The sequence below is a fragment of the Cyanistes caeruleus genome, chromosome Z, assembly GCF_971803275.1.
Source record: "Cyanistes caeruleus chromosome Z, bCyaCae1.hap1.1, whole genome shotgun sequence".
NCBI classification, from domain to species: Eukaryota; Metazoa; Chordata; class Aves; order Passeriformes; family Paridae; genus Cyanistes; species Cyanistes caeruleus.
The window spans coordinates 10,802,331-10,818,188 of NC_141732.1; the positions used below are offsets into that span (position 1 = coordinate 10,802,331).

Genomic DNA, 15,858 nt, shown 5'->3' on the forward strand with positions numbered 1-15,858 from the left:
GAAGAATCTAGTTACATCTTCCTCCTTAGTAGTACTGAAGATTGTGAGGGGGACTTTTTGGGTGTGTTTTGTTTTGTTTCGTGTTTTGTTTTGTTTTGTGGGGTTTTTTTAAATGCAGAGTAATATTGCTTCAAAAATCTCCTGGGCTTGTCAATGGATAAGCTGTTGCAACAAGTTGCCACTGATGTGAACAACCTTCACCACTAGTTTAACAATTCCAAAATTGTTGTATTTATTGATAGATTCCTAGTTGATTATGAAACTATTTTTTTCTTTTCTTTTTCCTCACTACAAAGAAGGTTCTGATTGGTTAAATAATAGTAAGAATCTAACTAGGAATACTCAATTATAAATTAATATTTTAGACAATTACCTGGCTGATGCAATTTGGAATAGCCTTCAGGCTTATTTATGTTGCATATTTCAAAGAGACAGATATGCTGGAATGCTGAAGATGACTAAAACTCCATTAATCCTCACAGAGTTACACAGTCTGAAGATTAGGAGGCTATGAGTCTCTGGCTTACAACATTCATGGAATTTTCTTCTTTGCCTATTCAATAAAACGAAGAAAGTTCCAGAACCCTTTTCTTCTAGGCATATCAATTTTACAAAATTTTCCTATTAACCATTGCTCTTGACTGAAGCTATTTGAACCCTGTATTATATCTTTTTTCTTCTGGTTGCTTTAATTTGGAGAAAATGATAAGAAATGAGTTAATTACTGTAATGGCTTTTGCTATACCTGTATTGTTAAATTGTTGTGATAGTATGTTCCTGGGCACTGGGTCACTTTTAACAGTCATTTATATGGTTTACAAAAAAAAACCACTTTCACAAGCAACTTTCAGGCATGATTCAGGAAAGAGCATAAGGCAGGGACATTTCCAACAGAAAAACTGAATGAAGTCACACAGTTTGGAAAGCTACTACTGTCAGGTGGCATGATAAATGTGCAAAAATATGGCAGAATTAGGGTGGTTTTTACCTACCAAAGAAAATCTTGTAAGAATGTTCTTTGAGAAGATGAGAGCACTTATTTTTAATATAACCATTTTCTTCTATGGCCATCACTTCTTTTGATTTCATATTGTTTAAAAGCCCAACAAATCAAATATATTCTCTCTTCTATGTAGTTTCTTAACTACTGTAGATTCAGTTTTTAATATATTTTTAAAGTGGGCCTATGATCTGTAGGATTAAGATGTCAAACATATTCACAAATGTCCTTTTTAGTCTGGCTGATACTTTTATTGTCAGAAAAACTGTTGTTTGCTTCTGTATTCCTAAATGGATGGTAAGGGTCAATATGAAGAGTGGGATTTGAACTGCATGAGTGAAACAAAAACAATTACATCCTCAAAGACTCATTATATTTTCATCATAAGATTAAGTTTTCATAAATTATGCAAATTTTTTATTGGGCACATGTGTTACATGTCAGCCACTCTTCTATGATTTTAATACTCAGAGTTACAGTATTATGTACTATAATATACATTTTGTTTACAGCTGGCAATATTTCTAATGCAGTATCCTTTTATCTATGGCATTTTTAAATGCTCTCAAAGTCCTTGAAATTAATGGGAAAATGCAGTAATCACGCTGATCAGAACTCTTTCCAAACCAAAGGAAATGCGTACCGTCTGTAGTACAAATGCTCTAACAAGGAGTCTTTTGTTCATTTGGAGTGTCTGTTATGATAAGTGATCATTATTTGCACAGATCATTTAAGATCTATGCTAAAATTTAAATTTTTTGCTCCCCAAGCACATACACATCCAATTTGAAACAAAAGTGCAGAAATGAAGAATCTGCACAGAAATCCATGTGCAAAGAAAGACTATTGGATTCTGCAGTTGTTCTCCAGTTTAAACAACTCAGCTTGATTAGCTGGTAAAATATTAGTTATACTAGATTATAGGAACTGAGTACTGTTTTGCTAATTAAAAGATTCAATTAAGAAGATTTGTTCAGCTGTAGCTTGCAGATATGTCTTATTTTCAGGGAGACAATTGTTAAATGTCAAACAATTAAATTTTGTTGAATCTCTAGTATCCATATTCAACATCTTTGTTAAGATATATAATTTCCTATAGATGTTTCTACTTAAATACAGCACCATAAGAAAGAAGAAAATTATTTTTCTTCCTTTAAGGACAATTGATGCTTTGTTAGTTTTTTTGTTCTGTAGGTAAAATAACTATTTATGAATTAAAGTAAATTAGCCCAACAACAGTCCCCTCTGCCCTTAAAAGACGTATTATAAATGGAATAAATATATGGGGGTTTTGGGGCAGGGTTTCAGTTTTCTTACCTTAGCTGAATTTTGTTCTAAGAAAGGAAAGTCAGCAGTGAGTAAGTGCTGACAAAACTCTGAAGGCCTGAAGTGAGTTTTTGACAGTAAGACCAAAATGAAGCGTAAGAGGGAAGGACACACAGTATAATGTCAAGTACATCTCAGTATTTGCAGGCTACACCTTCTTTCCTTTGAAGCCATCTCTTTCTCAAACTCTTTTTCTTACAAGAATTAGGAAAATAGCTGAATTGTGACTTTCGATGTTCTGTAGTAAAAAGCTGGTGGAAAAGTAGAAAAAAATGGTAGATTAGAATTCTGGTTGGGAAACTCTTACCCATGATGTTGACTACTAGAGATGTAATTCTTTCAAGTCTCTGAGTCACATTTGCATGTAAGTCAACTAATAAACTTTATTTGATTTTAGTGTTATTGTTTATAAATTCCAAAATCTCCAGAGCCCCTGAAATAGAACTGTTTTGTTGAACAAATAGAAATATTTTTAGGGGGATTTAGAGATGAAAACTCCCATATTAAATAGATATTAAAAATATGTTCTCACAAAGATGGAACCAATATTTACTTTCTCTTAAATTCTGTCTGAAATTTAAAAAGTCAATTTTTTATTTTTTTTATTTTTTTTATTTTTTTTAACTAATTGCACGTTACCTCAGTTCAGCTGCTGGTGCAGGTATGAAGAAATGCAGTCATTTACAACTCCAAGTCCAAATATAAACAATAAGGAGGCAAATGTCCTGGTTTGAAAGACAGGTGCCTGCCAAGGAAGGTGGGAACTTCCACTGGAATGGAGAATATGACCCCCCTCCCTCTGAATTATTGTAACTTTGGAATTCAGGGGCTTTCAGGCAAAGACATGGGAAAAGGAGTAACAGTTCTGTACTAGTATGTATGTGTATAGCAAGGCAAAGGAACAACAACAGCAGCAATGGACAAAAAAGCAGAAAACCCAATGAAGTCTCTGCCCGCTCCCCGAGAGCTTCCCTCAGTGCAGTTCCGGGCACGGCCGGCAGGGGCGCTGCTGGCTCCCGGCGGGCAGCACGGGTGTGGTGATTCCGCCGCGCCGGCAGGGGGCGCTGTGGCGCGGGCCCGGGGAGCTCACAGTAATGGCGGCCTGGCCGAGAGCGGAAGGGATGGAAAAAGGGCTTTGCTTCACAAACCCCAGGGCTGGGCAGTCTTGGTGCCCCAGCAGGACTCTTGGAAGCAGCAGGCTGGAACGGCAGGGAGGGGAATAGTCCCGGAGTGGCAGATGGGATGTATCAGGAACTCCCGAGCTGTAGCTGGAACCGGGACTGGCAGGCAGGGGCTGAAGGGCTGCAGTGTGGCAAACAGCCCCTGAGCAGCGGCACGGGCGCAGGGTGGACCAGCAGCAGCAGCCCGCCTTCTAATGCAGGGAGAGGCTCCCTGGAAGGGGGGAAGGGCTGATTTCCCTTCAGCGGAAAGGCTTCCCCTGAGGCACCCGAGCAGGATGTAAAGAGTCTTTTGTTTGGTAGGAAAGGTGTTAAAGACGGTGCAAAGGCCCTCTCAGGAGCAGAGCTCCACTAACAGTAGAAGAAAGGCAGCAGGAGAAGGAATCCTGCAAGGGTGAGGAATCTCTCCACAGGCACTGCAGCCACCTCCCCCTCCGAATGTTGACAGCACAAGAGAGCAAGAAGCTGCCCCAGCACCGTATTTCCCAGCCCAATTCTTGCAATTTCTTCAATCAATTTCTCTGCCCCTCCACGAGAAACCCTCAGATGAGTGCAGCCAAGTGCTTTCCTTCCCCGAGTGTGGCAACTTATTTTGTCTCTTAAGCACCGGGTCGTTATTTTCTCCTCAGGACATATGGGAGAGAATTCCCTAAGAGGAAGAAACAAAAGGAAGAATCTTAAACCCTGACAATAAAAATTAATGGTACCCTGGAAAAAATATTTCTATTCTCGAAGTTCAAGAAGAACAATCATAAAAGTATTCCTTGATACTAATATGTTGCCTGCTCTCAGAATATTAGAGTGAAACTTTATTATCTTGGACTGGACAACTGGCTTATTCTACAAGATGATTTGGAGTCAGTTGTAAAAGGGAAAAAAGAAATGGGGAAGAAAATGGGAAAAAAGAAGTTCATGCTTTTAAAAGCCAAACCAGGGGCATAAAGCAGGAGTTTACAATAGAAAAATAATTTCAAAAATTGTTTTGTTCCAGCTCACTTAAGAACAGCTTGTTCATAATTAAAAGTGTTTCTGAGGAATATTTTTAAAGCACGGAGATTTATTGTTTTAATGCTAACAAGTTTTCAATGAATCAGGATATTTTTCTACAACAGAGTATCCATACAGATTATACAGTGGAAAGGAAGCTGATTGGGATGTCGTTCTATTCCATAAGTGTGACTTTTTGTAATATGTGTATTTTTTATATAATTTGCATGTATAGTACACAAAGCTAACTCGAGCGCAGTGCATAAAACTTGAGCAACTGAAGGATTGCCACAAGGACAGAGAGCTCAGCACTGTTTGCAAAAGGACAAAGGGGGCGCCAGGAGAGAGAAAAATCCACTCAGAGGAGATGTGCCACTAATATTTCAGTGATCAGCATGTGATACCAATTTGGCTGACTGGTTGACCATGCACCTTAATGTTGGTCTCCCAAAAGAAAAAAAACATTCAGACTCCATCCCCTTCTGGGAAAACCTCAGAAAAATTCTACATCTCAAGGACTGCTTCCCAAAAATCCACTCAGACCTAATCTCCTTCCCAGAAGCCTCTTCAGCAGTTCAACATCTAAATTCTGAATATGTAACAACACATCACAGAGAAAAAAACTGAGACTGCATGCCGTCAGGGTGAAGAAACTGTATAAAACTCGGCACCCCAATAGACAGTTTGTGAACCTCGGGGAATCAGTGCGGCAGAGACTGGTTCAGGGTTCACCCAGTGCCGATCCCGGGCTCGGCGTTTGCCTTTAATTGTGGCTGTCCCCAAAACTATTTTTGCAAATTTATCAATAAAAATTATTGATAAAATTTAATTGATTTATTTATAACACTTTTAGTTTAGACTTTTTACATTTGAAACTAATGCTGACTCTCATTATTAGGTTGCTGCCTCTTGAACCAGGTTTTACAGGTTGGAGAAAGCCCACTCTTACCTTACAAAAATGTTCTGTTAATTACACTTCATAGTTTGGTCAAGGATTTCCACAGTCCAATGAATTGTATTCCCATACTATAACAAAATGTGTAGAAATGCTGAAATAATACTCCCAAAAGAAAATAAACTCAATGTTGTTTACAGTGCTAATATTAACATATTATTTCCCATACTTTCTTGTCCTTGTGTAATTCATTTATGATTTATTTTGCCAATGTCATCCTCTTTCTATCTTGATTTGATATAGTCTGTGGCCTTCAAGTTACAGGAAAATCCCCCAGGAGAATTGGCACACCAAGGATTCATGTCAGAGAAGTCACAAATGTGACTCAGTGCAGTAACTTCAGTACTAAACCCCTTTTAGAGTTGAGATTCCACCAAGTGTAACTTGGAAGACAGAAAAAAAGAGAAGAAAAAAAGGAGAAAAGATAGAAGATCTGCAAAGAGGAGTATTGTTTTGGAACAGAATTTAATCTATTTAAACATATCAATTGAAGAAATTTGTGAATTAATATTCTAATATTATTCTCAGTATTATTAAAGTCAGGAAGAAGAAAATACATACATAAACTCTGGAAATAAATAAACTCTGGAGTAGTCCATGCAGATAAATAGTGTTGAAAATGGGTAGATAATACCAGGTTTGTAAAATTCTCTGTGAAAGCCGCACAACAAACTTATTTTACTGGTGTTTAACAGAATTCTCATATACTGATGGCTACCAAGCTTTTTAGCAAGAAATATAAATTATTCTGATGGAAAACTAATCAGTTCTAATAGGGGAAAACATGATTTGGATTCTGTTATGCTGAGCTGAAATTATATTTATAGACATGTTGTTGGAAATTTAAGAAAATCATCTAAATCTTAAATTTTCCAAAGATAGTAGCATTAAGCTTCTGTTGCCCAATGCTTAATTAAGCAAAGAGCAGATTGATTGGCACAGAAAAAAAAAACAAAACTGGTAAGCCATCTTTGCTTTCTGCATAGACTTTCATACATTTGATAAATTTATTTTTATGATTTTAGATGGCAGAGACTCATTTTCATTAAATTTGTTTACCATAATTATGGAAGGACTGTCACAATAACCATTAAGTTTGATACATTTGTGTGTGTTCCTACTTCTCTCTGCCTCCCAGAATTTTCATTCCAGCCATGAGTGCTGGTGTTCCTTAGTTGTACATCTGGTACAGTGTTTCTGACAGCAACATCACTCCACAGGGACTGAATGTGCCATCTGTATGACACACTCAGTATCTAATGGTTTAAGAGCTAGAGACACATAAACGCCTGAAAAAGTACATTTTCCTGGTTGCTATGTTTTTGGTCTCTAATGTACATTTTACCAACAAAGTATTTATTGCACAATGTTGCAGCTCTGTGCTCCTGTATTTGTAAGTATGGGAAAGGGGGAGTGGACTTCAGCATCCAATACATCCTTGTTATATTTACCTGAAGGCAAAAGAAAATAAGAAAAAGGTAAAAACCCCTCACAGAACAGGACCACAAGAGGTAACAATCTCCTCAGCAGAAGAACTGATTCTAATAGAAATGTAACATGAAATCATTTTGTGAAAGTGTACAAACAGATGTTTAGCACATATATATATATAACCTATAACTGTTGCCCTACGTTAAAGTACTTGGCATGAGCCAACATTTCCCAAATAAAAAACACTAGATTCCTAATGAAAATCACAATAAAATATGGGATTTTTAGACATTTCTTATGCCTAAAATCAAGAGTTCTGCAAGATTTTACACTTGCTTGAATTTCATTGTGATTTTGAAGTACTGAAGATGTTGAGAAATGTAAGTCAAACTGAGCCTAGTGAAAATGTATGGGAAAGATTTTCTTCGTCTATATATATATATATATTTTTTTTTTTTTAACAAGGAGAAAACATAATTTATGAACTTCTAGCCGTATAAAAGGGAAAAGACTTGAATTCTAAGCAGAAAAGAAAAATGTTGCTGGAAGGTAGAAAGCTTTCAGAGGGCCTTTCTGGGTTTTTGCTTATTTTTTCTCTTTTAAATTTCCACTGTTCATGAAGAACCAGTTTTTATTCATTGTTTGCATTAAGGTTTATAGATACATACTTGCTCTATAAAAAGGCGTATGCTCAAAGTGCCCATCATTTTTCCTAATATTCAAGATGAAAACTTCTAGTTAGAAATTCAGTTTGCATAGCAGTAGCAGCAGCAGCAGTCCTGGGCTATTTCATTTTTCTAATGACCCTGCCTGTGGCTTTTTTTCTCCTTCAGTCTTTATAGGCAATAAACCAAGGAACACTTCTTTTAAAAATGCGTGGCTCGTATCCTTTTGACTTTGACAGAGAGCAAAAAAAAATAACAAAGAACTGATAAATTTCTTTAAAAACAGCTAGTGGAAAAGTTGCTTACGTGATTATTTGGTAGCCAATATTATTATTATTGTCCAGATATTCATAATGCATGAAAAACAGTAAAAGAAAAATATAATTAAGTTGACACATTCTATGCCAAAATTGTCAGTTCAGGTTTTAAATATTTATTGAAATATTTAATTATATAAATATTTATTTAAATATTCAAATTAATACAAATATTTATTTAAATATTGTTAATATTACTCAGGGTAGAATTTAAGAGTTTTAGAGCTTTTCCTAGATTTTGCCTACATGGAGATAAATCTATTTAGGGAATTACATACTGCAGCACTTGTATAGGTAAACTATTTTGAATATGACTACTAATGTAAGATCTGTATTAAAATTTAGCATTAGCAAAGCAACTGTTGTTACTCTTTGTCCAGCTCATTTGTTTTGCTTTTCAAATTTTATGTCAGATTGCTTTAGTCCTTTGGTGTATTTATTCTGTGGTGTAATGATGAAATGGATTTTGAAAATCAAGAAGTGATTCTGAGTACCATGCTCTTTTTGGCAACACACTTTAACACATCATGAAGGCTGAAGAACTTTGATATTCAATGTTGAATCTGCCTGCAATAAAAGGCTTATTTAAAATTTCTTAAACACCTGAAAATGAAAGCAAATATATAAAATTTGAGATTTTTTTTTTTTTTTTTTTTTTTTTTTGCTTTTGCATGTACTTAGAAAACATTGAGCTCACCACAAGGTCTACTAGAAACAAAATCGTACTACTAATTAGAACAGTTTATTTATCCTTCTTTAGCAGAGACCTTATAAAGGTGAGTGCTTGACAGGGACATGTATATGTGATAAGCGGTTAGATTAGTTTCTTCAGTGGCAAATATTCATGTTGATGCTGTGATCCTAACTTCTTTCTTCCCATCCCTCTTCTTTTCTCCAAAATGAAGGACAAATGTGTATTGCACTGGTGTGGAGGGTAAATCATTCCTGTTTGGAATGAGCTGATGTTCTCATTAGAAGTTTATTGTTGCTCTCCTATGTCATTTGCGCTTGTGCTGCCATCCAAGGGAACTGGAGACATAGAAGTATAACTGTTACCAGAGAAATGAAATTACTGTGTTGGCTGAGCAAAGACAGAACTGTTCATTCACCCTTTTAATGTGAAGGACAGACTAGAAGTCATGGTCGAGCTGTCTTTCTGTTGCATATATAAAGTGTCAGTATGTCATAGAGCTTTTTGCAAATGCAGGAAGGCTGGCTTTTGTAATGTCAGGAGTAGAAGGAAAATTGCTTACCTTGTAATTTGATGAGGTTAATATTAGCATGAATGCACTCTGATTGGTCTAGAACAGAATAAAACATGAGGTTATCCAACTAGATTATTTTTTGTGTGAGCATTCCAACGCAGGACAGCCAATAGCACAGAAATGACAGAAATGTGTCAAAGTCACAGAATAAATTGCTTCTGATTCCAAACATCATCTCAGAATCTAAACAGAGCCTTATCTTCAAAAACAGCCAGCATGAATTTTGATGCAGAAGAATTATTCACTATTTATCACAGCTAATGATCATTGTATAGCATTCTCCAGTATAGCAGGTGGCCTGGTACTGACTGAGTTGATTACAAAAGAGAAGCCACACAGAGCTGACACTGCATGCCAGAGCCAGGAGAGATACCTTTAGATGAAATGCTGTCATGTTGAAACAAAACTGTCCCCAAGGCTTGGTCTAGCACTGGTCACCGGCAGTGACCACTGTGTCAGCTCTGACTTGGTACTGGACCACTGTGCTGTACACAGACCCAAGGAAATACTGAAGCTGAAAACCATCAGAAAAAAAAATCAAGGTCTTTGGAAGTTGATTCCAGCCACACCCATATCCCCTCTGTTTTCTAGGATCTGTTGAAATAGTTAGTAGACTTCCAGAAAGTTTTTCCTTCATGTTGCTTGAAAATGGCAGTCCAGGTATTTGTGTTTGGTTAATGAAACACTTTTCTAAAAGTATTTGATGTTTAGGACTTTAGTATCATTACAAATCCTTCTGAAAATAGTATTCCTGTTAGAAGTTTCATTGTTGTGTTCAAAAATCACTAACTTACTAGTTACTCAACATCAAATTACATACTTTATGTATCATATGCATGAAATAGTGCTAAAGAGAGAAACAAAAAAGAATAGTCAATGTGGAAGGGTGAAAGTGTGGGTAAGGAAAAAAATATGTACATTCTGTAATTTCAGTATTTAATTAGGATTATCTTGCTGTATCTGAATGCTGGTGGTTTTGTTTGTCTTTTTGAGTTAAAAACATATCAGAATATTTAATTTATTGGGTTTTTAGTAAGTTGCTTATGAATGTCTCCAAATTTGACTCTTACGTGCAATGAAATTAATCCCAAAACTCTTGTGTTGAATGAAAAGCAGAAAGTTTTCAAAATGAAGTCTTTTCAAACTGATTGTACCATACAGCCTGCTCTCTATCTCAGAATGGCAGATCTTGAGGGGCAAAATGTTGACTCATCAGTGGTTTGAGATTCAATCCATTAAAACTGAAAATAAAAAAGAGACTTAATGTGAGTGGCAAAGTAGTTTGATCTTAAAGGTCAGCCTAGAGCCGTATGTTTTTATATTTGGAAATTCTTATTTAGGGGTGGCATGTTCTTGGATTGTTTTTTCTTTATGATCAGGATGATCATGATATGGAAGAACACTGACTATGCAAATTGCTGGCAGCATATTAAGAATGAATTTTATTCTCCTTAATCTGTGCTCACAAAATTTTTTTCTTGTCTTCTCAATATGTAAGGGGAACAGATAAAATTTCAAACACCATTTCTTATATAAACCAGTGTCAACAGTTGAGTATATTCACCCTAAAATACCAACACTGACACCAAGAAATTATATAAAACCTGTTTTTCTGAATTAATATTAATCAGCATGCCTCTGTAAATATATATATATGTGTGTGCCAGCAGTCCAGTGATTCTGCATATATATCTGTGAAAATGAGTCCATCATTATTTATGTAACCTTGTTTTGAAAATCGCCTCTACATTGCTTTACCAGGAGAAAATGGCTCACAAGCAGCATGATCTTTATCAGTTGCTGAAGGTCTTGTGATATACCTGCTTAACCTTACAACCTATACAGCTGGTAGGAGAAAATTTAACCCCAGACTGAACTACCAGGGGTGGCTCCTCCTATAGAGAGGGAGTAAAAGTTTGGAGCAAGAGTGGCCAATACGTATCTTAGAAAGAAATAAATTAAGCCAGAGGAATCTGTGTGACTACTCTAGAGACAAAATATTTGTCCTTTTGCCGGTAACTTTACCTGCTTCATATTAGGATTATAGGTATTTCATAATAGGATTATAGGTATTTAACATCCAACATCCCAGACAGGCCAGGACAGAGTACAGTGTGCTCCTGCAAAAAAATCAGTTATTCCTGAGAAATCAATTCTTCCAAGCTTCAGGAGTGGTCACTTTAAAATGGCCTTCCAGTGCTTTGATAAAACAAAGTGTATTAAATAACATTAAAGTGTATTAAATACCTGTCAGTGTATTTCAACAAATTTTAAATTTAGCGGGAATAATGGGAATAATTGAAGCTATTAATTTCACTGCAATTCATTTTTCATGAGGAAAAGTCTAGGGCACATGGAAAGTTGCAGTCATGTTCTAATAAAGACAATTATCATTAGAATTGCATATATCTGGCAATTATTTAGATTAAAAAAAATCTGGTACTTGCATATTACACTTGGAAAAGTCAATTCCTTTCATCTATTGAAGTTCAATATTTTCATGCAGAATACAGTCAAAATGTTACCTATTTGCAAAAGTTCATTGAGTTGCTGGGTTCTTATGCATACTGCTTCTTTCAGGTTTTTAATAATAGACATACTAGAATTAAAGGGAATTTTATCCAGGTTAGTGTTCACCCTCTGGTGCTATGTACAATCTGGAGTCATCTTAGTTGAGACATGACTGTTTCTTGAAGGTAATCAGAACTAAAGATTAAAGTAGTAACAAGAGAAGGTGGATTTACATACTTCTCATTAAAAATTCCATATCAAAATAAAACCTTCAAACTTCCAAAACATTGGTAGTACAAAAAAAACCAAAAATAAAACAACACCTTGTTATGCGTTCTTTCCATTTTCTCCTTTCTGAGCTATTTTTCTCATACTGACTTAGCATGAGACAAGCTGGACTGAAAAAGTGGAACTGTGGAAAAACTGGGCTACAAACAAGGTAAAGTAACATTTTATCTTCCTGTTATTAAAACTGTAATTATAAGCATTTGTAAATACCATTCAGTGAAATATCAGACGCTGTCACTGAATTAATTTGTCAGGACAAGATTTAAATAACTTTTATGTTTGCCTTTCATGTGTGCATACATGAATTCTACGTGCTACAACAAATTGCAGCTGATTTTTTTAGGAGAGTAGAATCTGTAGTTTTCACAAATTTGATGTTGGGAAACTCAAAACAGGGCTAGTGAAGTTATATCTGTCCCCAGATTTGCCCCCTTAAGAATGGTTTATTTTTTAATCGAAGAAGGAAGATATCAAGGTGATTTATCAAATGTGTGCCTGTCCTGATACATGCAGCAACATGGCCCAAAGTGATATTACAATCACGAGGTCAGCATGTCAGAAACATAGCCTGAAGAACACTGTTTCCCTTGTGATTGAAACACTAGATAACTAATTAATTTGCTGCCTAGTATGCATTAAATTTTGGACAATTAGTTATGGTGTTCTCTAACAATATCTGATAGTGTAATTACAATGGCAAACAGTCAGGAAACACCTTTTATCTTTACAGTTCAATGTACAGAGAACTGCTCTCTGAAATGAGGTCCCTACCAACACAGTATCTTGTATATCTGGCTTTAATTTCTAAGGCATTTTTTACTCAAGCTTTCCACAGGAATGTTGATTACCTGTAAATGTCCGCCAGAGCACAAAAAGAACCAGTTCAACAATACTAGACCTATGTATAATGCTAATAATTTAGGTTAATGAATCTTGTTTTCTTAGTGTTTTGTTTGTTTTGGACAGTTTTATAAAATTTTGCAGAGTGACAAAAATGGAAACAACTAAGAAAATTTCTTTCTGACGTCCAACACGATTTCATACAACATATTTCAGTATTTGAAAAAACATTGCTTGGAAAACACCATTAATTTTTTATCTGTAGATCAATAAATTAATCTTCCCTATTGTTTTGAGGCTCTTAAGGATATTTGGAATGACAAATACTTACAGTGCAAAGAGATCTGTCAGACTGGTACTTAAACACACATTTTTACAGTGGCATTTACAGTTTGCTTGCAAAGATTTTTATTTCTTTTATTTTTGCAGAATAGAATAAAAAAATCCTCCTTATTGTATTTCATTGAGAAAAGCAATTTAGAGTTTACTGTTCCTGTTCTTGAGTTCAGTTTGCAAGATCTACTTGCAAAGAGTTTCTGAATGAAAGTTCATCTGCAGTATTAGTTAAACAAATTAGTTAACTTAGTTAAAGAGGCAAGCCAATGCATTTAGGTTCTGCACATGAAAATCACGACATAATTAATTTCTCTGAGAATACCATGTTACAAAAAACAGTACATAACCAGAGACTACTGCACATAACAGAAAATGAACAAAATGATTGACACAATTGCATACCACTTCCTTTGCTGGTCATAGATTTATATCATAGTTTTTTTTCAGTTTTGTTAAAAAAAAAACAAACCTGAGTTTTATCTAATATCCTCATGTATTTTTGTCCTCTTTCATGCTATGAAGGACCTGTCACTTCACTGCTGTTTGGTGTGGACTCAAGTTTGCAGCAAGGAGTGTGAGTGTACTTTGAAGGAGTATCGTGCAGCTGCGATAAACCAGAAACAAAGCAAGTAAAGATCCAGTAAAGAGTGTCAAAGACTGAAGTTTCTCATTTATGACTTAAATATCTTCATGAAGAATTTTTGCCTATTATAGCAAAACTGTATTGCAAAAGCTGCAGAGCAAAGCTCCACACCATAAACAGGCCCTCTGACTGAGGCCCTGAACTGCTCGCTGATGGAGATAAGATATAATGACTCAGGTCTGGACTGGGGGAGAAGAATACTTTCCCAGAGGGATCAAGCTTGGCACCTTTGGGGTGGAGACCACAGCCCCAGGGCTATCACCTGCCAGGCTCCAACAGACCCTCACACCAGAGGGTGGCGGGGGAAGGAGAGTTTTTGGGTGTGTGGTGAAAAAGCCTCTGGTCCCAGACAGTTCACACCCACGCTCTGCTGTGCAGGCCAGCTCAGCTGTGAGGTCCCTTCCCCCTGGGAAAAGCTGCATCCATGTGAAGGACAGTGGTGGGGGTGTCACGGCCCATCAAAGGCCAGCCCCTGCTAAGGGGTCCCCAGAGCCAGCACCAGAGCACTGCAAATGATGTAACAGATTCACAGGGTTGCAAGGGACAGTGCCAAACTTGCCCATCCCAGAGGAGGTCCCTGGTGCACTATCCCAAATGTGTATTAATCCGCGGGATTTTCAGTGCAGTGGGCTGCAGGGCACCCTCACCGCCAAGAGGGGCAGATGGAGGGGAAGAGCGAGATGTCTTTGGGATCCCCAGAAAGGTGATATGTTTCTACCTAACACCTGTCACTCTCTCCCTGTGCCCACACCTCTCATGCACACCTCTCTTTCATTTTTTTCTTTTTCTTTTTATCTTTCTGTATTTCTTTTTATTTTTCCTTTCTTTCTATACTTTTTCTCTTTTTCTTTCTCTTTCTTGTTTTCATTGTCATTCTCTTTCTCTCTCTTTCTCTTTGCATCTTTTACTATTAAATAAAAAATATCTTTTTTTTTTTTTTTTTCAGCAACATCTAATCTCATTTGGTTTTAATTATGTTTGTTGGGTATATTTCAAACTTTTCTTGGTCCAAGCCACTTTATTCATGGAGGCTTAGTTTCTTTGTGTCTTCTGTGTTAAACCAGCTTATAACAAAGAGGAAGAGCAGGATGCATTGCCTACCATCCCATGTCTGTGTCAATGGAGATTCTTTATTTGTCAATGCAAGACAGAGGTGCTTAGTCTTTTTTGGTGTCCAATCAGGTCTTCACAAAGCCTCTGCTAGAGGTCTATACATCTGGAAGTGAAGGCATTCCAAGCTTTGCACTGTTCCCCTATTCAGAATTAGTTGTTAGGCTATAGGAAAGAGGCAGAGAAACAGAGAGTAGAAAACTAACTTTGGTCTTAAGAACACTAGTGTGTTTTAAATCAAACAGTTTAAGTATGCTAACTTAAATGGAAAGGATGCTTACATAAATATGCAGACTTACAGGACTGTGGTCTTTCTTGGAGATTGTGATGGTGCTTATCGTTATTTGAAAAAGCCAGCACTACTTAAATAAAAATTAAACACTTTCACTCATTCACCAGTGGTAAATGTGACCAGGGAGGTCCCAGGTAACTGGAAGTTTGCAAATGTTACTCCCATCTGTAAGAATGACTTGGAACGATGATCTGGGGAATTTGAAGCCTGTCAGACTGACCTCAGTGCCAAGGAACTTCATGGAGCAGATCATCTCAGGTCCCATCATGCAACAGGTACAGGACAACCAGGAGGATCAGGCCCAGCCTGAGTTTAGGAAGGGCAGGTCTTGCTTGACCAACCAAGCAGTAACACAATAACCTGCTTAGTGGATGAGAGAAAGGGTGTGGATGTTGTTTTGACTGTGAACTTTCGTGAAGTCTTTGACACCATTTCCTCTATTATTCTGCTGGAGAACGGGCTGCTCATGGTGTGGACAGATGTACACTTTGCAGGTAAAGAACTGGCAGGATGGCCAGGCCCAGAGAGTGATGGGGACTGTAGTTACACTCAGCTGTTGGCTGGCCTCCAGTGGTGTTTCCCAGGGCTCAGTGTTCCTCAATGGCTGAGTGGCCAATCCTGTTCAATATGCATTCTCTGCACAAGGGAATTGAGTGAACATGCAGGAAGTTTGCAAATCACACCAAGGTGGCTGGGTGTGTTGATCTGCTGGAG

General features: G+C 36.9%; 1 protein-coding gene and 1 long non-coding RNA gene across 3 annotated transcripts in view; both read right to left on the reverse strand.

Annotated features, from left to right (window-relative positions):
* The window catches only part of LOC147648094 (uncharacterized), a 349,059-nt gene that overhangs the window by 47,176 nt on the left and 286,025 nt on the right, over positions 1 to 15,858 (reverse strand). The gene's annotated exons all lie outside the window — the stretch shown is intronic.
* The window catches only part of LOC111940716 (uncharacterized), a 57,464-nt gene that overhangs the window by 3,806 nt on the left and 37,800 nt on the right, over positions 1 to 15,858 (reverse strand). The window contains exons 1-4 of one of the 2 annotated variants that reach the window (XR_015280690.1): positions 10,195 to 10,365; positions 9,113 to 9,160; positions 2,966 to 4,153; positions 2,318 to 2,564 (exon numbers count right to left, since the gene is read on the reverse strand). This is a non-coding gene — a long non-coding RNA (uncharacterized LOC111940716). Of the gene's footprint in view, positions 1 to 2,317; positions 2,565 to 2,965; positions 4,154 to 4,543; positions 6,898 to 9,112; positions 9,161 to 10,194; positions 10,366 to 15,858 lie in introns of those variants that run through there. The other variant, XR_015280689.1, reaches the window with a different exon arrangement.